Source organism: Antrostomus carolinensis, unplaced genomic scaffold, assembly GCF_000700745.2.
Source record: "Antrostomus carolinensis isolate BGI_N321 unplaced genomic scaffold, ASM70074v2 scaffold33101, whole genome shotgun sequence".
Lineage (NCBI taxonomy): Eukaryota > Metazoa > Chordata > Aves > Caprimulgiformes > Caprimulgidae > Antrostomus > Antrostomus carolinensis.
Window position 1 is genome coordinate 728 of NW_010296910.1, and position 5,151 is coordinate 5,878.

Below are 5,151 nucleotides of genomic sequence, written 5' to 3' on the forward strand. Positions count from 1 at the left end.
ACTCACTTTAGCCATAAACTGTCTTTTTTTGTTTGGTTTTTTTTTTTTTTTTGTGATATAAAAAAGTTTTTTAAAATTAATACAAAAAAGAAAAATCACTGGGAAGAACGCGCAAGCCGCTGTCGTGGGACCTTGCTTCACGCTGTTTGATCCATGAGTCGAGGGTAATCAGAAAGGAGACATCTATCTATCTATCTTTCTTTCTTTGGGGGGAAAGAGAAGGCAGGGAGGGGAGTGACTTCCTCAGCAAAGCATATTTGGAATAAATTTTACCCTAGTGACTGTACATCAAACACAGGAAGACGCTTGGGATGGCAAGGATCTGCATTAAACTGCTCTGTGATGCAGAGAGGGTCGTCTGGAAGGCCAGACCCTTCTGGTCTATAATTAAGTGCCCTTGTTTCCCATTTTGAGTACTAGTTAAATAACTACAGCAGTTGTCACGGATGGTGTATTTGCTGACCAGCACAGGGGTCCTAGGCACTGAACACAAACCTCTACAGCAGCAGAGAGCCGCGATGGATTGAGAAATCTCCTTCCCAAATCATCAGGAGCCCAAGTTCCAGTCTCACTGATGCCCATTTTCAGGCTGTGCTTTGAGGCAGTCTCTCTGATTCACTCCGGATTCGGTGTGGTTGGATTTATAATCATAAAAAGTGGAACACTTCACATAAGCACCTTCTTACAAGAAGTAAATATTATTTAACCCTTGCCCCCAGCACCTCTCGGAATAAAACCATCCAGGCATTGGTATCTGGGAGGATGACACACGACCTATTCCAAAGCCACTTTGGGAAGCTGGGACCCCTGTGATGAACAACGATCCTCTCTCGTGGGTTCATTCACCTACTGGCAAGTCCAAGGGCTAGTTCTGGCCTGGCTGTTCCGCTGCAGCCCAGAGACTTGCTCAGCCCCCATGAGCATCTTAATGACACCCCAAGGACGGCGCTGCAAGCCCGGCTCGTGGTGCTTCTCGCCTGGTTTGATAGAAGGTTTAGTTGTGCTTTCTTGAAAGTGCCACTTACGGACAACTTGCTTTTACTGTCTCACTATTTCGGGATGTGTAAACTTTTGCATTGGTATTTTCCCCCCTTTCTCTGGGGACCTTTTTTAATTCAGAAAAAAAAAAAAAAAATAATAGTGTTTGTTCTAACTCTCCATTCAGTCATTTTACAACGGTGCTATAATCTACTTAACAATGTTATTTACAAGTCTAGTGCAATATGTACCTGTAACAGCGCGCCAGGCCGGGTGCCAATCTGTGACTTAGGTTAAAAAAATATCAAAAAAAATCAAAAAAAATCACATTTGTCTGTTGTTACCACTTTGTCTCACTAATGCTTGAAATGTTACTGACCTGAGTATGAGCTACAAGGTTCTGGGAAAGGTATGAGGACATACTGACCACTTGGCTGCTCTGTCCTTGGCTAAAGGGAGCAACTGAACCCTGTTGCTTTGCGAATTTTCTCATGGTAGAATAGTCATTGCCACTTGCACTTACAGCAAAGCGATTCTTCTCATCCCAGGCGAGCAGCACGCTGCTGAAGTTAATCCCCATGCGTTATACTGCGTGTCCCTCTGCAAAGGCACATCCCTGAGAGAAAAAAAAAAGAACAATTTGGTCACCAGCTGAGCAACTATTACCCTGAAATTTTCCTAAAGCCTGTTCTATGGCCAAAGAAATGTAGCAAGAATAGGACTTGGGATTGTTCTCCAGATGGACTGCACAAGATATTTAAACAGCTTTTCTATTTCTGGTTTGTTTGTTTGTTTTCATTAAGCCTGTCCTGTGTTTCTTCCTCTTGCCATCCAGGGCTTCCTTTTAAAAACACACCTAGCCCTGAAATTCTCAAACACAAAAAGGAAATTTACAGTTGGGAGGCCAGTGCTTCAGCTGCTGCCCTGCTGGGGCTGCTCTGTTCCCTCACAGGGATTTTCTCCACATAAAGCTGAAAGTTTCATATAAAGATGAAACCTTCTGAAGCTGAAAAGCTGCCCCAGTCTTTGCAATCCCACTGGATGTTTTTAACTCCTGAAGGCAGGGGAGTGTCAGGGCCACGCAGGTTTTGATTGTAACAGATTATTTCCCAGCAGGAACAGGAGCCATACAAAAAGAGTCCCTAAAATTAAAAGTAGGAAGCTCAGATGTTTTCTTCAAGGCCAGGACTGGGAGGAAGGTGCTAGGATGGGGCCTGTGTCTCCTTTTTCAAATCATCTTTCCTGTGGAGAACAGCAAGGAGCTTGAGCCGGCATCACGCTGGCTCCCGGCGCGGCGAGGCGTGCGCACTACCTGCAGCGGGGCCAGGAGCTCCGGGGTGGGAGCTTCACCCCTGTAACTCAGCAAAGCGACTTATTTATAACTGTGTTCTAACCTACATTCCATCTCTTTTCGTTCTGTTTTATTCCAAATTTCTTCTAGCTGGCAAAAAACAAAAAAAGCAATGACCAAAATACTCACTTATAACCACAGCAAGACATTAACTCCTTCAGCGCTGTAGATACTGTTTTGCAATTTCACTTTCCCTTCACGTGCAGAGCGTAAACCATAATCGCCCTTCTGCAGCTATATAACCTGTTACATTTACACAGTAATGGAAAGGCAAAGATATTACACGCACATAGAGTTAGGCTAAGGGAAAAAAAAAAACAAAACAAACCACAACGATGCACAGGATGAGGGATGGTTCACTAAACCAGACACTGTCAGGAAGACTTTATTTGTTTCTGGAGTACTGAGTACGTGATATCTGCCAGCAGAAAGGATCGTTTTCTGTCGTGTGTGTGAGCGCGTGGGATTTTGGTTTCAGTCACAATATTAAGAAAAAAAAAAAAGAAGAAAAAAAAAAAAAAGAGGTTGGGTTGGGTTGGATGAAGTATGTCTATTTTTAATGATGAAAACTTGCATTACAATGTGCATTTTTATATACAAATCCTTACTATTTTTTTTTAAATTTGCCTCTAGTATCTTCATTTCTAACCTAGTATATAGAGGTTTTTAGTTTTGTAAATACTTAACTACATGCACTGTCTGTCATAGTAAAAGTTGGTTTAAAATGCACTCTTTTTGTGATCAGAAACTGGTCTTTTCTTCAGAACTAAAACTACAGTACTTGATTGTATTGACAAAACATCAATAAAACTTACTGTATAAAAGGTGGGCTCAGCTGTGCCTTTGTCCTGTTATTAACGGGTTTGCTCAGCCTTCCCAGCAACGCCACCCACACAGACCTCGGGGGCTCTATTTCCTTCTCAGATCCAGCTCCCTGCAGCCCAGCACATTAGCTTGCTAATTAATATTCTTATGTAAGAAGGCTTTGCATGTTTCTTGTGATTAAGGAAAAGATTCCTGTCTCCAGAAGTTCATTTTTAAAGAAGGATGAAATCTGGACCCTTCCAAACTGGCAATTATTAATTTGAGGAATTTAAATCCAAGTGTTGGGGATTCCCTTTCCCTTCTGTGCTTTTTTTCATTAATTTTGTTTGTTTTTTGCTATGCTACACAACCTTGTCTACAGCCAATCTCCACATCCCGTGCAGCAAGAGATGGCAGTTCAGCAGCACACAGAAGAAATAGTGAATCACTTGTCAGCAAATCACTTCCTGAGGCTAAAAGTAAAAAGAATAAAGAGAAGAAAATAGGTTTTTCCACCTGATCTCTTACCTGGAAGAAGAGATGTTACTTGTTAGAGGTGAAACATTTCCAGAGGAGCCTGGTTGCCACATGAGCAGACTCCTTCAAAAGCTGACTGTGGAGAACAAGCAATTCTCCTGCTGCAGGTGGCGGGGGCACCCAGCACACTGCCTGGTCTCTGCACGATCCTCACGCGCTGGACGCCAGCAGCCGAGCTCCTTCCACGCGCCGCTCCTCGCTGCAAACACAGCCAGCAAAGGACAAGGGCTGCTCCACCAACCGCCCTGCAACCTACTGATGCTTCCAACTCACCCTGCTGCTAACAGGAACCACTCCCGGGCTCGTACAAACTCAGCTACAAACACAGGCAAGAGGAACCACCTCAACATAGTTTTCAAAGCAGATTTCCAGGGCTAAAACTCACCCCAAACAAAGCTCGAGTCTTGGCTGCGCACACGATGTCTCCAACCAGCACCGAACAGCTTCTGTTCTTGCTTTCTACACAAAGATTTCAAGAAGCAAAGTAATTCAGGTTGAGACTTAAAGTGAAGGATGGGGTGGGGAGAAATAGCCCAGAGGTTTTCATACGACTCCTCTTGTCATTTAGTGGAAGCACAACTCCATGACTTGAATGAAAAGACGGGAGCAGGGGCTAATTAACAAAGATAACTGAGTGATTTTATTTCTTTCCAAGAAAGTCAGAGCTAAATGTTTCAGTACACATTTAAATTCTGGCCTAAAATAAGCTGTATTTTTTTAAACAGGGGCTCTTCTCTTTTAATGAGTTCCAAACATTTAAAATTATAAAGCTGCTTTAAAAGGAAAATATTTAAAATAATTCCAATAATATATTCACACCTCTGACAGGGTAACACGAGAAACCTGACATTTTACATCTCAGATGTGCAGCACAACACAGAAATACACAACAGGCCAAAACTCCACATGTTCTCAGGACGAGAATTAATTAATACAAGGAAAAATCCATTAAAGCACCACACAGAAGACTGGCACTTGAAGGAAGCAGACTACAGGAAAAACTGGAACAACCGATGGCAGCCAGATTTCCACCCCTGCACGCAACCTGATGCACGCAACCACCGCGTGCCCGTACCCTGCTCCGAGCAGAACAGTCACCTCCCGGTGTCACAAGAAATACCAGAGAAATGATAGAAAATTACATTGTCATATTCAAATTTATAAACATTTCCATATGATGGCTGCTTGCCTCTTTCTTTCTTTTTGTTTCCAATTATTAACATGTTTTTCAGACATGCCATACCCAAGCTGTTATTCCCTTTTTGACCAGCTCCACAGGGCAAAGGTTTTAAATGTGAAACTCTGGAACCACACAGCTTTGCTAGAATGTTCTTGGCCACCCACACCAGCTTCAAATGCACAAATTATTTTAAACTGTGATAAATTCTCCCCCAATTAACCCACTTTTCCCTTTATTTTCAGATGATTCTTACCAAGTACAGAATTTTAAAACTGTGAGAAGTGAACTCCTGCCTCCTGCT